Here is an 18,451-nt window from a genome sequence, read left to right as displayed (position 1 = left end):
TGGCTTAAGTATTGGTGTCATTCAAAGGGGATCCAATGCCTGTCAGCCTGGGATGACATGCTCGACAAGCCACGATGCTTCACTAGGGATGGCTTGCACCTGTCACCCCTGGGCTTTCAGATATTGGCAAAGGCTCTTGCTACCCCCATAGTGCCTTTTTTAGGCAAGGCTCAAAAGACAAACCCACCTCCATAGGTATCACAAGGGATAAGAAACTAAGAGTAATGCTACTCAATGCCAGAAGTCTAAACCTCAAGATGCAAGCACTCGAAACTCTCCTTAGCATGGAGAACATCGATATCTGTGCAGTAACAGAAACCTGGTTCAAGGCTCTCGAGAGCACCCCAGCATTACCAGGTTATACCTCATACCATGCTTTTCGCCCCAAAACTTGGACCGAACCACAAAAGGAGGGGGAGTATCAATATTTGTCAAAGATACCCACACCTCCAGGTTGGTGGCACAGCACAAAGCATCAGAGACTATCCATGTGCAACTAACAGTGGGTAAAACTGCCTTCCAGTTTATAGCCTGCTACAGATCACCCTCCCAAACCCAGGAACCCCACTCGGCCTTCCTGAGAACACTGGAAAATATGAAGGTCTCTCCAAACACCATTATATTGGGTGACTTCAACTACCCAACCATAGACTGGGAGCATTACTCTAGCTCCAACACCCTAGCCCAAAGGTTCCTAGAATTTATAAACTCAAATGCTATGGAACAACTTGTTACCACTCCCACAAGAGGGGAAAACATACTGGACCTGATCATCACCAACATGGGGACTCTATGCTCCAGACCAGAAGTGTATCCCTCACTGGTAAGATCAGACCATAAACTAATCTCACTGGATATTCACATCCCGACCCCAACCCATGCCCAGAAAACCACAATGAAAAATTTCTCTAAAGCAAATTTCACACTCCTCAAAACTGAGGTGGAATCCTTCAAAGCCCCCGGGCCTGTGGATAATACAGCCCAGACTGCAAAATCCTTTATAAACGCATTCTATGAACACCTTCAGGAATGCATGGATCATGCAATCCCAAATAAAACCAAGACCCAATCCTCCAAAGGCAGACGTCCTGTCTGGTGGACCCCAGCCATAAACAAACTATACAATAGAAGGAGGAAGCTACTACATGATAGAGCAAAATCCCAAAAAGAGAAGGCATCTCTGATCAGTATTAGCAAAAAACTACGGGCACTCATAAAATTGTCTAAGGCCAGCTTTGAGAGAAAAATTGCAAAGGACACTAAGGATAATCACAAGGCTTTCTTTAGTTATGTTAGGAACCTGGGTGGGAATTCCCAGATATGCTCAGAATTAGTCCAAAATGACAAAAAATACACCGAACCCACAGACATTGCCAACATCCTAGCTGACAGGTTCAGCGCAAACCCCCCCCCACCAAAAGGGCTAATATCTATCCCAGCAGAGTGCTGCCCCCCTGAAATCTCAGATGCTCAGGTAAGAGCTTCCCTCCCTAAAGCAAGAAACACAGCATCAATGGGACCAGACAGTGTCCCGGGCTGCGTCCTACATGAACTCCAAGAAGAGCTAAACCCAAACATAAAACTACTGTTCAATCTCAGCCTTACTACAGGATATGTACCCAAAGAGTGGCGTACAGCAACCGTGGTCCCTCTCCACAAAGGTGGTGCCTCAACAGTTCCTGAAAACTATCACCCCATAAGTCTCACTAGCTTGGTCTGCAAAGCTATGGAAAGGATCATCATGGACCTTATAAATAAAGATATTGGGGACCTACAGACACTGGATCCTACCCAGTTCGGCTTTGTTAAGGGCAGATCCTGCCTCTTAAACCTGGTCGATTTCTTTGAAACAGTCACCAAGGCCATTGACAAGGGGAAGGTGGTCCACACAGCCTACCTGGACCTCGCAAAAGCCTTCGATACAATACCCCACTCGGGCATTATAGATAAGCTCACCAGCTTAAATAAAAACTCCTATGTCACTAGATGGGTTGCAAACTGGCTCAAGGACAGAACCCACATGGTTAGAATAGCTGGAGCCATGTCAGACTCCAAACCAGTTACAAGTGGCGTCCCACAAGGCTCAGTCCTGGGACCTCTCTTGTTCGGTATATATTTCTCGGAGGTACAGGCCAACATGGAAGGACTGTGGCTGACCAAGTTCGCAGATGACTGCAAACTGGGCACCATAATAGACTCTCCAGCCGACACAAGCATCCTCCAAAAGGGCCTCATAGAAACAGACAACTGGTGCCAGAGCCATGGCCTCAAGCTAAACGCCAAAAAGTGTATAGTCATCCCTTTGGCAAAAACAAAGTGCCCACAAATTACCACATAGGTGGTAATCCATTAAGTACAGAAGAAGTAATTAGGGACCTGGGGACCCAAGTTGATAGCAATCTCTCATTTGACGACCACGTGGCCAAAGTGGTTAGAAAAACATTTTATATAGCCCACCTAATCATGAAGGGATTCACATCTTGATCAGGGGAGGTCATCGTGCCTCTTTACTCATCCCTCATCAGGCCCATAATTGAGTACAATGCCCCTTTTGGGATGTACCTTACCAGACACCTGCAGCAACTGGAAAGATCCCAAAAGTACCTCACCAAGAGGATCAAGGGGCTCAAGCAGATGCCGTATGCTGCCCGGTTAAAGAAACTCCAGCTCTACTCAGTGGCATACTGCCTGCTCACAGGCGATCTGTGCCTGACATATAAAGCCATGTCCAACCCAGAATTAATGGACATGCTGCACCTCAGAAAATCCAAATCCCATCGAGCTACGCGCTCGAGGGACTTGAACCTCAGCACTGAAATAAATAGGACATGCTGGAGGGACAGATTCATAACCCAGAGGCTCCCTTCACTCTGGAATAAAATCCCAGTCCAGGTTAGGCAGAGTCCCTCATTGACTCTCTTCAAGAGGAATCTTGATGAGTGGATGGGGGATCGTAGGTTTACCCCGGGTATCTGTTAGACAGAGGCACAGTATACTAACCTCGAAAAAGGGCATAGCAAAATTAATTTAAAATGGGTGGCGAAAGCCATACACACTCTGGCTAGGCTTATAAATGCCCTAGGGCAGATAGCCTAGTATGAACCTATGAACCTATGAACCTATACTCACACCTAGTGCCAATCTAGAGTGTCCAATCCACCTACAGCGTGTCTTTGGGATGTGGGAGGAAACTGGAGCACCCAGAGGAAACTCATGCGACCACAGGGAGGACATGCAGACTCCACACGGAAGGCACCCCAGCATCAAACCAGAGAACCTCTTGCTGTGAGGTGACAATGCTAATCGCTGCACCACCATGGCCACCTCTTTTATAGCTATGAATCTGCTGACCTTTTTTCCTGTACTTTTCTATGTTAGGCACAAGTTCAGAGTTCCACGTTGGAACTTTCTGTGTTAGCACTATCCATGTTGGCAGTATTCATGTTGACAGGAAATGGATCATCATAACAGACTAAAATTACCAGACTCCATCTTGATATAAAATAGATTCCAAAGTAGAATGTTCATCAAATATTTTTCCCGCTTTTACACCTTTCCCTTCACATTCCCCCATTTGATGCTGAAGCATCACTCAAGCCGTATACTGTTTAATAACTAGATAATGGTAACATGTTTTTAAATGGGTGGAAACTTTTTCACATGCTAGGAAACATTTATTACATACACACTGTTACCCTTTGTCGATGACATGTACAAAGCTTATACAAACTCTTTGCAAATATAGTTTTGTTGATAAAAACATGTCTATGTCTTGAGGGAATAAAAATATGGTTTGAATATTTTTCTGTTACATATTCTTCCTCAGACTCCCATACAATGTACGAAAATCCTTCAACACATTTTCTTCATTTTTTTTTCTTTGTCGTGACTTTTTGTAAGTGCGGTCAGTGACAATGTTTCTGCTTTATTTGTAATGAAAATTGTTTAATTTGTCGCTTTTATGTATATTATAAGAGTTTCATAATCGACATTTTACACATGAACGAAATGATTCCTAAAATAGTAATAAGTGCTGCAATCAACATAGAAATTGTTAAAGCACCTCTTCCTCAACCAGAAAATAAGTTACTTGACCATACCCACTGCAGACGGTCTGCTTCGTTAGTATGACCGAATTCTGCAACCTTTACGTATAATTTGTTGATGACTGTGAATGGCATTCAAATTGTCAGATATAAATGATCAGGAGTTCATTTTGATGAGCGAGCACATCTCACTCTTAAAAGCAAGGGTGAAATGAAGTGTCATCCACTTCTGCAGCACTACACTACACAAGAGTCATTCTAGCTGTAATTTGATTTATTGATTCAAAAGTAGCATCACTTAAATTTTCTAATGATTTTGGCAGTTTTCTCAATTCCTATTTTGATTTTACTGCCCCATAATTAGATTCAATTCCTGTTCCAGAAATTACACAATCACCAAAATCCATCCATGCTATACCTTTACCTGTAGCCTTTTATACAGCATGATGATAAACTCGGGAAGCATCTATTTTTTTCAACTAAATTTTTAATTTCCTTTACTTCTCTCTTGCAATGAGCATTGCGAATTTTCACACTGGGTAAAGTCTCTCTATGTCATATAGCTGGAATGCCACAACCTACATAGCAACAACCTGGCCAGTGTTTTGGTAATCAGGGATAAGCTTGGTCTCCACAAACATAGCAGAATTTGTGTAGCACTACTATACCCAGCCCTCCAGCCCCACCGTATATTTTTGAGTGAATTTACAGATACTCCATCCAACATGAAGTATCCCATTTTAACACAGCAAGTATGTCCCTTAACAGTTACCGATTACTCAAGTGGAACTACTGAAAAGAGGGTATAATTATGTTTAGTTTTATAACGTCTAGTAACAAAAATGGCACAAAATGCTGATCTAATTTCTACATCAGTTGCTGATGTTGGAATTAATGGAATATCCCCATCATGTTCAATGGGTATATGTGCACATCCCAACATTTACTAACATTTATAGTCTTCACATATATATATATATATATATATATATATATATATATATATGTATGTGTGTGTGTGTGTGTGTGTGTGTGTGTGTGTGTGTGTGTGTGTGTGTGTGTGTGTGTGTGTGTGTGTGTGTGTGTGTGTGTGTGTAAGGTCACAGAAAAAATATAAAATTTAGGATAAGTAAGGTCACAGAAAAAGTATTACATTTAGGATGCCATTCTGGGGTTCTCTGCTCAATTTTAACCAAATGTTTACCCCTGATTTTCCATTAAATGCTTATCTTATCTGTGATAAAAATAGTTCAGTATTTACAGTTCCAGTGGCTCCAGATGCCAAGAGGAAGTATAGCAAAATGATGATTAAGGCAACAATGGTTATTCTGATACTAAGTCCATATGAATATCTAGCAGGTGGGGGTTGAACAGGGTTTTTAGAAAATTTCAAGCATTGATGATAAATTGTCTTTCCACAGACCATATAAAATCAATTCCCAAACTAACACCATCCTGAAGTTTCTGCTGCCTGCAATTCCACAAGTGGCATTCGTTCACCTGATTCACAGCACGGATCTTGAGCTGACTTCCGGTCATTGTTCATTAAACATAATGTTGCTGAATCATTAATTCTCACTTCCTATTGTGACTCGGATCAAAATATTGTTGATCTTGAAGAAGAATCACTAGGTTTTATCACAGAAGAATCACTGGGCCTCCCTTGTGCACGCAATGGCTTCCTTCATTTTCCATCTGGTATGGGTTGTGATTGGTTGATCAGCATTAAATAGAGTGATGTTAATGACATCTTGTTGATAGTCGTCACTAGGGAGGACTTTCTTGACAAGCAGCACATGAATCCAAGATGATGATCCTTCACATTTGATGGCTGTAGTGGTACTGAGCAAACCCAGGAAGGATTCTTTCCATCTTAGTTGAAGTAAATGTTTTCTTGAGAAGGATCTGATGAAAGTAGTATCTCTGGGTTGCAAGGCTAGATTGCGGTGCTTCTGAGCTTTAAATACTTGTTTGTGTAGATGCTGCAGAACAGAAAGGAGACACTTGCAATAAAGAAAAATAGAGTAATCAACATTTTGTAACTCCACATTTCTGGGTAGGGGTGTGGTAGGCATTCTCATTGGTTTCCCTATGAGAATTTTGAGAGGTGAAAATGTTCTAGTACTGCTAACTGTGGTTACACTAAATAAAACTAAGGGCAAAGCCTCTGGCCACTAAAAAACAGTTTCCTCACATAACTTTGCAATTTTGACTTTCACTGCTTGATTCATCCTTTCAACAATTCCTGAAGCTTGTGGTCTATGTGGGCAGTGTCAGGTGATTGGTTAAATGCATGTCTTGTTCAGATTGGATAAAATAAGGAACACTAAATCTGGGTATTAGTTCAAATATGAGTTTCTTAGCTTCAGTAATTGCTTCTTTTTGGGAAATGGGTTGTTGTTGTCTTTCGGCTTTTCCCGGTTAGGGGTCGCCACAGTGGAACTCCGGTCAGCTAATGATTGGCAGTAGATTTTCATGAACGCCGAGATGCCAGCTCGACGTTCAACCTTCAACAAAGGCACGCCCATTTACGCATGTCTTTCGAACGCCCACCCAACCGCGGGGACGACATGCAGACTCCACACAAAAGGCACTCCCCGCACTCCAGCCGAGAATCGAACGGGAGAACCTGGTAAGTGCCAATATTTATTTTTTTATTATTTATTTACATTTGTTTACCGGGAAATTCCAACTGGATGCAGGTCCTTTTTCAGCTGATGCCCAGGGAAAAAAGCTCCACATCATGTACACGATAAATAGAGATATAAATTTGCAGCAATAGTAAACAACATTACAGGTTGTTGGCTTTAATACAATAACAAGATATTGATTATCAACAGTATAAACAGTAAATGTTGCAAGTTAAGATAGTTTCTTGTCATTTATAATATTAGTAACAAAGTTCTCAGACAAGATTTTAAGGTATGTAAAGACAACTAGCTAGTTCTGACTGTGGTTAGTAGTGGTGGTAGTATAGTTGGGTTAAGAGTCTAGGTGGGGGGAGGTAAGGGTGGGGGTGTACATCCAGAAAAAAAAAAATCAACATTCAAAACATGTTTAACCTTTTGTGACTGTGGAAGTTCAATACAATCCCACTGTATATAACAAAAAGGACCCATAGCTTTTTAAAATAACTGTGTAGGGACAGGAGCACTTTTTGACACATTACTCTAAACAAACAAAATATATATTGATAAAATGCTGGGGTATTTCAGAATTACACAGTTAAGGCTCCTATACATAGCACAAGCAGAAACCTATAATTCAAAGTGGAAAGAGATAATGATGAAATAGGGAGAAGCACAAAAAGCAAGGAGAGACTGGAATTTGGATGCAAAACCTTAAAGAGAATAATAACTATGCAGAATATTATATTCATAAAATAATACTTAGATATTTCGTTTTGTACTATAGTTATTGTTTATTAATACCTATCATGTCTGCCTTTTTGTGTTTGTTTCCTCCTGTAAAAGAGCTGACACTTGAAATTTCGTTTAGGTAACACTTGTGTTTCCTAAATGAAAATAAAGTTTCTTTGAATCTTTAGTAGAAAGTATTGTAAGAACTAAGCCAACATGGGAATGGTGAAAGGAGATTTTGCTGATATGGATGACTGCAATTAGGGATATAGACAATAGACAAGAAGGGGATGGAATTTATTGCAGAAAACTGATAAAAGAACCAAGGTGTTGGGAGCCAATAATTAGAGAGGGAAAGGTAATGGAATGGGAAGAGGCCAAGAATTTGTTTTGGAGTGCAGGATAGAGATTGCCTTCTGTATAAGGGACTGATATCAGAATATAGACAAAGAGAAAGACATAAGGGGATCCTAAGTGAAAGACCAGCACTGGTAGAGTTTTTGCCATTAAAAAAGGAATAATTAGTAAAGCATACAAAATATTGCATGATAGCTGTAAGAATCAATCAGACAATGTTAGAAAGGATTGGAAAGAGATATTGGATAAGCAATTCACAAAGAAACAATAGGGGTATATATATATATATATATATATATATATATATATATATATATATATATATATGGTTACCTATCATTTCATCTAAAGTTCATTTCATCTAAAGTTCATTCCATCGAAAGTTCATTACATCGAAAAGCATTTGCCCCCTTCCCCGATGTTGTGCGACCCTGGAGTTGATATATATAGTTAGGGGGGGTGTGGGGGGCCCAGCCCCCCACATTGGGGGGTGTGGGGGGCGAAGCCCCCCACCTAAAATGCTTTTCGATGTAATGAACTTTCGATGGAATGAACTTTAGATGAAATGAACTTTCGATGAAATGATAGGTAACTATATATATATATATATATATATATATATATATATATATATATATATGTCACCCTAATATGCAACAAAGTCTAGAAGATTTAGGATCTTTGCTTGGAAGTGTTTACATAGGTATTTTTACACCTCAGTAGACTCCAAAGAAATTTTCCTGAGGTAGACAGCAAATATTGGAGGTGTGATGGGCAAGAAAGAGATAACTGGGATCATATTCTAGGAAAGTAATGAGTTGGCAGACTTTAAAGATTCCTTGCAGCCTGCTCTGTCAGAGATACTGGTTGAGCAAATTGGTGTAACTAAGGAAGTGATTTTTTTGAGCTAGGATACAGAATCGGAATTGCCTAGGCATAGTAAGGCTTTGCTGAGTCTAATTATGGTGGCTGCCAGAAAAGCAATTACTAGAAAATTGAAATCAAAGTCTAAACCAACCTTACTAGAAGTAGTGAATATAGTAATAGAGGTAAAACAACTAGAATTCGGATCTTTAGAAAAGGGTAGGAGCAAATTACATTGGAAAAAAATGGGAATTGTGGGAAGAATACATACCGAGTAAGAACGAGTTTTAAAAGAAGGCAAGATTTGAATTAGCCATGTAATGTTTGGCTGTAAATGACTGGACAGATTATAAGTGATGTATAATGTGTGCAACTACAATTAGGCCAACATGGTTTGTGATGTATAATGTTGGCAACTAAAATTCTGTCAATATGGTTTGTTTCCATTTATATAAATGTATGATTCCCTATGACATGCATGTTAATTTAATAAAGATGTTTCTTGTTTAAAAAAATGCTGAATGACCTCTGAAATGTAAGGAGCATATCATTCAAAATTTTTGCTAATGCATTTTTGCTCAAATAAAATGGCAAGTGGTAGGCTAAAACCAACTGAGTTAGAAAAGCACATGGGGCTACTAGCTTCCCACTTTGGTGGCACACATTAGATCAGAACAGTGGCTGTAGACATCAGAAATCCACCTTACTTTTTCAGAGTCATCAGCCTGGTCTTGAATAGACAATTCCTGTGAAGAAACAGGTGTGTTATTTTCACATAACTGCTACAAAAATTAATCCTAAACAGGATAAGACAATGCAGCTTGTCTGGCTGCCATACTGACAAAACCATTGCCCTCTGAAATGTATCAATCATCAGTCTTATGTGTGGCATATTTAACCACCACTACCTCCTTTGGCAATAAAAGTAGTTCATGAACAAAAACAGATTTTTTAATAGCTGTCCCTGCTGATGACAAGTACTGTCTTTCACTCCAAAGTGTCCCAAAATCATGAACTATCCCATAAGTATAGGGTGTCTGTAAAGAATTCACTGTTTTGTCCTTTGCCAATTTACATATTTATTTTATTTATTATTTTATTTTACATTTGTTGACCGGGGTAGTCCGACTGGATACATGTCCATTTTCAGCGGAGGCCTGGGGAGAAAAGCTCAAGGACAAGAAAAACACATAAATTTACATACAGATAAATTCACATTAACATGATTTATAAGTTACAGTGGTATATATACATTTGCCAACAGTGTGGTTAAGATTAAAGGCTCAAAGGACAAAGATGTTACTTTGTCCCACTTATACTTTGTTATAAGTTACCATGGTATAGAAACATTTGCCAACAGTGTGGTTAAGATTATAGGCTCAAAGGACAATGATGTTCCTTTGTTCCACAAATAAGAACCTTGCCCTTATGAGGTACAGCAAGACCAAGAGGAGCCTGATTACTATAAAACTAGTAGAATATAAAGGCTTAGTGATCAGAGGAGTTACAATTGTATGAAACTTGAAGAAGAAAAGAGAGAAAAGAGAGAAAAGCCCCTAGTTAAGAGTAGGTGGGTGATGTGAGACTATTAGGATAAGTCTGGATTAGGACATGGGCATAGCCAATGTGACTTAAAGAATTCTTTAAGATTATTTTTGAATTGACAAAGTGAGGTAGTAAGTCTTAGGTTATTAGGAAGGGAATTCCAGACCTTTCCTATGGAATTGGAATAAAGAGCTTCGCCACCCGAATTATTAGGTTTGGTGGTTAGAACCAGTAAACTATTTGAAGATCGAAGGCAGCTAAGATTGGAGAAGTACATGCTTCAGTAGCAGATACAAGTTCAGCTACTTGAACAGATACATTTCCATTTAATTTTCTCAGACACAGAATTGTATTCTGAGTGCACACAGAAAAGAATGCTACTAATGTGCCATATTCTCTTTGGACACAGGATCCATCAATAAAAGGAAGTAATTTGGAGTTTGGTAAAGGAACATCTTTTAAGTCAGACCTAGGAGGAAGCACATAGTTAACTCTAAATACACAATCATGTGTTTCTCCTTTGTCTGCTGTAGGAATTAAAGAAGCAGGGTTAAGAGGTGAACATGTAATGATCTGTAATGATAACAATTCCTTTTTAGTCAATTACATAGCAGGTAAATATTGCATTCTAGTTTTCAGTAACAGTGTTTCTACAGAATGCAGAACTGCTACAAAAGTCTCTTGCCCAAAAGTAAGGGCAGCTGCCACCCTAAGGCAGTGGGAGAGGGTTGCTGCTACAGGATCAAGATTTGTAATAATATAAGCAATTGGTCTAAAATGAGCATTTCTTCATTGTGCTAATAATTCTGCTATCTTATTTCTCTCACAACAAAAATAGAAAAATATTTTTTAATAATCTGGTAATCCATGAGTTGGAGGGTTTGAGAGTAAAGTTTTTAGTTGGACAAAAGCTTGTTAGTGATGTTCCTGCCAGGGTAGAGGGTTCAGGAGTATCTTTATTAAATAATTCTAACAACAGTTTTACCATTTCTGCATAACTCTAAATCCATTGTTGACAGTAACTTGTCAGGCTCAGAAGAGCCCATAACTATTTTAATGTTGTAGGAAGGCTTGAATAGCAGTGATACATGAGGGCAGAATTTGTTTAGAACCTTCTGAAATAAGATGTTCTAAATATTGAACTTCTGGTTTCCATAACTGTAATTTTCCCTTACTGACCTTGAATCCTAACTCTGCTAATTTGGTTAAAATAAAAACAGTATCTTGTTTCCAGCTGTGATAAGAACTCAAGGCTAAAAGCAAATCATACACAGTGCATGCCGTAATAGAGTAGATCCACATGGGAACTTGATTTTGTCTAACTGTGTTTTCATTTCTCTAGAGAAAATAATTGGTGATTCTACATATCCTCATGGTAATCTTGTCAATGTATATTACTGTCCTCTATGTTTAAATGGAAATAAATATTGATTGTCTAGGTGAATGGGGATAGAGAAGAAAGCAAAAAATATATATTTCACTGAAAAGGTGGTAGCTGTTGGAGGATTATAACTTATTATTGTAGCAGGGTTAGGTTAGATGCAACAGGAAAAGTCAGCACTACTAATGAATTAACTGCTCTTAAATCCTGTACAAATATATTGATGTTTCTTAACTGGCAATATAGGTGTGTTGCATGGCTTCAAGTTGGGACACTTATTCTTTGTTATAACAATGCAGAAATTACAGGTTTGACTTCTTTCTCTGCCTGTCTTGACAACAGATGCTGAAGTGCCATAGGCAGATCCTCATAAGGTTTTAAAACTACCTTTACAGGTTTGGCATGTTTTATGAGCCCTAACTTATGGGTAGTCCAAAGCTATGGAGGGATGTTCTCTTGCCTCTCCAATTTAGCTACGTCTGTGTTTTGTCCTGATGTCAGTACTGTGAAAAGAGTATCATCATCTGCACAAACATCAGCTGAATATAGACCAGTGGCGGCTCATGATATCAGACTACAGCCCCCCCTACTGTGAACCACAATGGTACAGTCTTGTGTGTAATGCCCCAGTTGGTTTATACTGGTGGCTAGAGAGAACTCATGATACCTGCTGGTGGTGGTTAGAGAATACCTCAGGCTTGAACCCTGTTCCTTGGGTGCAGGTAACAAGAGCCTGAATTCCCTACCCACTTGTTGCCTCACAGCTAGAGGATCTCTGGTTTGATTTTTGGCTGGGGTGCCTTCTGTGTGGAGTCTGCATGCCCTCCCTGTGTTTGTGTGGGTTTGCTATGGTGTCCTCCCAAGTTACAAAGACATGTGTCTGCAGTATTTCTCCCTAGCCCTCTGCTGAAAATTGGCTTTTGTTCCAAGTGAGACTTTTCTGGCTAACAAATGTTAAATAAATACAATTCACAGGCATTTGAATTTCAGACTTCATATTCTTCAGAAAGTACTCAGTAACACAAAACCTTTGATTCTAGCAATTTTATACGTTTATAAGATGAATATTTAAAATGTATCCATATTTTTGGGACTGTATTTCCCCATTATTGGCTTTGTCAAGTTTTTTTTGTGCTAAGGTTGAGAGCTATGTTGAGAAATGAATTCACTGAATATGTTTGAGGGCAGTATTCCCCCAGTACTGGCTTTGTCCAGGTGTTTTGTGCTAAGAGATTGACAGCTATGGTAAGAACTGAATTCACTAAATGGTAGCCATTTAAGTTTCAGTCTTCCTCTCTTTCACAAGACAGCTGATTTGGCATAGTGGTATGTTGCTCTTATGGTTTTGCACAGGGTCCAGGGTTCAAGTTTGCCAGTAAAATGCATGGTGGTAACACCGCATTTTATTCTAGCAACATTCCAAGATTATACAAGCAATGTTTAAAATGTGTCCCTGGTTTTTGGACTTTTGTCCCTCCCCAATACATTTTGACTTTTTCCAGATTTCTTGTGCTGCAAAGTTGAGAGATGCTGGTGAGTGTCAAGTAGATTTTACAAGGAGCTGAGAGCGGCAGGGGAAGAGAAGTTTAATGCTGCTTATATTGCAACTGATCGCATTGTTAATAGCACAGCAGGTAGTGTGCTTGCTTTTGATGCCGAAGGCTGTGGGTTCTACTCCCACAGTATGTTGATACATTGCTGATATTGTACAGTGTTGTAAATGGGGTGGATGCTACTGTTTTGAGAAGGTCCTCTTTGGTGAAGATACATAGTAACTATGAACCCGTCTGTTATTTGCCATCCATTCCCTATTAAAATATTACTAGCTTATCATTTTTTAATGTAATACAGGCAATTTATTCCTCAAGGGCAACAGGCACTTTATTCATAGATGAAACAATGAAATATAAAGTTGTTTGCTAGCAGCAAACTCTTCATTAGTTACAGATCTTTTTAATGTGGAATTATTTAGATGACTTTCACTTCTACAGAGATTGTGCATATTTACTGATACTGGTGGAGTGTAGAAGTTTGAGTAGACGTTTATGATGGAAATGTGCTCAAGTGGGCAGTTTTGTCATTATTGGTGCATGCATTTTGTTTCATTGTTTACTGGAAAATGTTCAAAACAATAAATTTAAAACACCCTCTATCAACTGTACTGTATTATACAATGAATATAATTTAATGCAATCAGGAAGGTGCATCACAGAACACATGTATGCTTTGTGTGCAAGGCTATCATTTGAAAATAGCCCAAAGTTAATCTTTATCTGCCACTAGGCAAATGTATTTTCTTTGAATGTGGGTTTCAGTGCTGTTTCAGTAAATGTGAGTTTCAAGGGCAGAGAAGTTTTAATGCTAAGTCTGTTTTCATTGTGAGACTGCATTGCTTTGTTTAGAAGATGTCTTAGTGTTTGTGCTGTAAAATGCACAATAAAACTTTCAAATGAAGTCCAAATCATTGTAGAAGTAAAGCAGTATGCACATTAGTGTTTATGATAAATGGGGTGAAATAGCCAAGTAATGGTTCATTGGAATGGCTGCAGGGGGGAGGCTCCATTCGACCATGATTTTGTGAGGGGGAAGGGTGGCAAACTGAAAGACAGCCCCGGCTAAACTATACCTCTCAACTGTCCAGATTTTCACTGAATGAATAGATTTTTGCTTCTTATCTTTGGTTCGTTCCTCATAAAATTTGTGGTTTTCTGGCAAATCATTTAGGAAATTAAGTCACGAAGTAATGACAGACACTGAGTTTCAAACTTCATAACCTTCAGAAAAATGCATGCTAAAGCAAGTCATGTTATTCTATCAACTGTCTCAGTTTATACCAGGGGCAGCTTGTGGCATCAGACTGCCGGACTGCAACCCCCTCAGCAAAAAAAAAAGAAAAAGTACCTTTTTGTGTAGTAGTGACAGTGTATTATTATTTATTTTTTTGTTTACTGTGACTCCGCAACTCGGCAAGTTCCTTCCTGCATCGGCAAGTACATGCATGTGCACTTTAACCACCTCGGGTTGCGGCGGTTTTAAATAAAGACTTTTTTTTTTGTTTTTGTTGCAGCCCAGTGAGGAAATTAAGGCATCACTGGGTTAAATATCTGAACAACAGCTCCACATTTTTAAAATTCACCTTTGAATGCAATTCCACTGGAGTAGCTTATCTGGACACCCTAATATCTTATGATGGGGTGAGATTTAAATCCAGGATACACAGAAAAAGCACTTTTACCAATTCCTATGTGGAATACAGCAGTAATCACCCTGACAAACTTAAACTTAATATATTTAAAGGACAGCTCGTTCGTGCACTCAGGATGACATCTGATTATGCAGATATGATCGAGGAAGTTACTTTCATCACTAATCTATTTAGAGAAAGAGGCTATGATGAAAAACTGCTAACAGACACTAGTAAATTTGTTATCGACCAGTGGGGTAAGAAGTATACACCTCTATTAGGCACTAATACCAAAGAGGTGACATGTACTGTTACAAACACCGCTCAAGTGGATATTGCAGATACTAATAAATTTAACAGAGCATGCATTATTGAATATGGCCCCCACTCTTATGCGGTAAAAGACATTATGAACAAGAATTGGGAAATATTATATAATGATAAAGAAATATGTAACATTCTTGGACATAAACCTAAGTTTGTCTACAAAATGGGTAGGAATTTAAAACATCTTTTTGAAAGCAACTACAAGAACAGTTCAATCACTGACACGTACACAAAGAAATGTGGGGCATGCAATCAGTGTAAGGATATCCTAGACACAAGTAACATAATTTTGGATAACATAAACAAGACTTGTGTGAGGTTTAGGAAAGGCAATTGTAACACTAATATGATCATCTATTTAGCTAAGTGTATGTGCTGTTCCGCCTATTATATAGGAAGGACTCAGAGACAATTCAAAAAAAGAATTTACGCTCATGGTTACAGTATTAAAACCAAGGATACCAAAAACGCCCTCTATAGGCATATAAATAAGGAGGGTTCTACACATCATTTCAAGTTTGCAATATTAGAAACAGTGAATGTTGACCCTAGGGGAGGCAACATCAAAAATGTGTTAGCTTATAGAGAATACTGGTGGCAGTTATATACTGATGCTATGACTGCACCAGGTATTAATGATTATATTTCAGTGAAACCAGCTTTAATGTTGAAAAACTGAATTTCTTTAACAATAACTATATATTACAGGAGTTTTTAGTTTTGACATTTAAAAATTTTAAATCTATTCATTAAGTTATGACTATGTAATTTTTGTATGAAATTCCAACTGATTATACTGTATTTACTATCATGTATAAATTGCATTTTATTTTTATTATGCTATAGCTTTAAGAAGTTTTTGGCGCCAATTTGAATAGTATTTAAAGTGTTTTTTTGAATTTGTACTTTGTTCTGATGAAGCTCATGTGATATGAGTGAAAGCGCTTAACCTCTTGGTTAATAAAACATTTCTGTGGATAAGTGTTTTTTTGAATTTGTACTTTGTTCTGATGAAGCTCATGTGATATGAGTGAAAGCGCTTAACCTCTTGGTTAATAAAACATTTCTGTGGATTTTTACAACAGACTGGTATTATTTCTCAGCTGAGCAGCGAGTAGTTTGTGAGTGGTCACTACGTTTTCTTCTTTTTGTGTAGTAGTGACAGTGTATTATTATTTATTTTTTTGTTTACTGTGACTCCGCAACTCGGCAAGTTCCTTCCTGCATCGGCAAGTACGTGCATGTGCACTTTAACCACCTTGGGTTGCGGCGGTTTTAAATAAAGACTTTTTTTTTTGTTTTTGTTGCAGCCCGGTGAGGAAATTAAGGCATCACTGGGATGCCCAGCAGTCTATGTGGTTCCAAACGTATAGAATTGGAAGAGGTTTGGACTGCGACGTCCGCAGGCACGTACATGATGTGCTTGGGCTAAATGCTGCTGATTGGTTGTCGCTCTCTTCCCGGGCTTTATGTGCTGGGAAAAGAGCGAGAATCAAACAGTTACAGTTGTGGAATGTGGACTGATTCGTGACTGAGTCAATACCATTGCCAATACTGAATCTGATTGCAAACAGCTTTCTTTGGGTGTTTCCTATGGGGAGGAAAGATTTCTGGATTCCTGACCTAGCTAGCAGCTACTTAAAAAAGCCTACTTTACTTTGTTGTTTGTGACGAAAACCGACAGTCTCAGTCAATCACTCATCATTCATTTTTTTGAGGTAAGTCAAAGGGGTTTTGTTTTAGCTAATATTAAGAAAATATTCTTGTGCCTGAAGTAAATTATCCTGCTCTGGTAACCCTGTCTTGTACAGATTGTACCTTTCCCAATAATTCAATATTTTGAAAATAGATGGTGGTGTGCAAGCAACTTGATTTATTTTCTAAGTCCTCTGTTGAAAATCGGCTTGTTCCAAGTCGGACTTTCCTAGTAAACAAATGTTAAACAAATGTTAAATAAATAAATATTTGGTAGTCCTGTTTTTTTTGTTTATTTTTTTACTTAAATTTAACTTATACTCTGACATGGCATTGATATCTTTGGAAGGTGGCAGAAATTAATATCTTGGAAGGTGGCAAAAACGAATCACACGGAAATCATTAAAATGATCTATGCAGTAAGGTATTGTTGAGTGGGTAGGTATGCTAGGCAATAACACCCACTCAGCCTGGTTAATACTTTATAACTGTACTGTAGTATAGAGAGAGTATTTAAACAAGGTAGTATGCTCTGGTTCTATTGTAGTGTTGTCTGATATGATGTACTTGTACAGTGCAGCACCTGTCCAGAGTGTAAACCCAAGAAAGGTGTGGAACAGCAAGAAGCATTACCTTCATCGCTAGTCAGAGTGTAGGATCATAGCAACAGCCAATAAATAAGGCAAGTATACCTTTGGGATGTGAGAAATATGTGGCAGGAGATGCTTGTAATATATACTCCTTTATTCCATGAGCCCCAGGTTAGTGTAGTTTTTAGGCTCAGGTACAACAACACTGGCTTTTACGGCTTGGGCTACTGACCTGCTAATGAACAGCAAATATATGGAATTTAATGGATCCATTATTGTTCATGATTGGTTGAGACATCTCATGTGCTTATTGGGCCATGTGGTACTTAACAGGATGGCTTTCCTCAAAGGCCTAATGAGTAGATTACTGTAGTGGTGTCAGTAAAGTTGTGCCTTATTGGGGTGAGGAATGGAGGAAAGTCAAACTGTCTGGACTGGTTAATGTGAAGAAATAACCGTGCTTAGTGTTGGAAGTAAAGTAATGCTCCAGTTAAGTGTATCTGCTTACCAAATATATACATAGAATCTAAAATGCTGAGGCATCTTGTTCTGTTTCATTGGTTAACCTCATTGCTGTCAGTTTATTTCTACATGTATGGTAGGAATGATATTTAAAGATGCACCTTTTGGACCAGGAAGTGCTCTGGGAGATAAGGCTGATTCTGTTGAGAACCCATTCACCCAAAAAAACATTCATTCTATTTCATCTGGTTAAACAAAAGTTTCTTATCTAATTTTTTTCCTGTGGAGTTCTTTGAATCTTTCCTCTCCTTTATAGTTGGAGACTTCCTCCTATCTCTCTCTCTCTCCCTCTCTCTAATGTAATAATTATTATCATCAGTCAGTCAGATAAAATTTGTGTATTTTTTCATAGCAGGGTCAACCAGATACACTTGACTTTATGCATTTTTTCCTGGCAGTAGTGGCAGTAGTCAACCAGATACTATTAGGTTGACAGTGTATTTGGGGGGGGGGGCTGTTGATGGATACTTTTAAATAAAATATCCTGGCTGGGTTAACCAGGTACTAAGGAGGCACTGTGTTTTAGGAGCTGTTGATGTTTTTTTTAATCCTGGCAAGGTGAACCAGATGATAAGGAGGCA

Source organism: Protopterus annectens, chromosome 10.part0, assembly GCF_019279795.1.
Source record: "Protopterus annectens isolate FY-2018-M chromosome 10.part0, PAN1.0, whole genome shotgun sequence".
Classification (NCBI taxonomy): Eukaryota; Metazoa; Chordata; order Ceratodontiformes; family Protopteridae; genus Protopterus; species Protopterus annectens.
The sequence above is the reverse complement of the archived record's forward strand: the minus strand, read 5'-3'. Positions refer to the sequence as shown.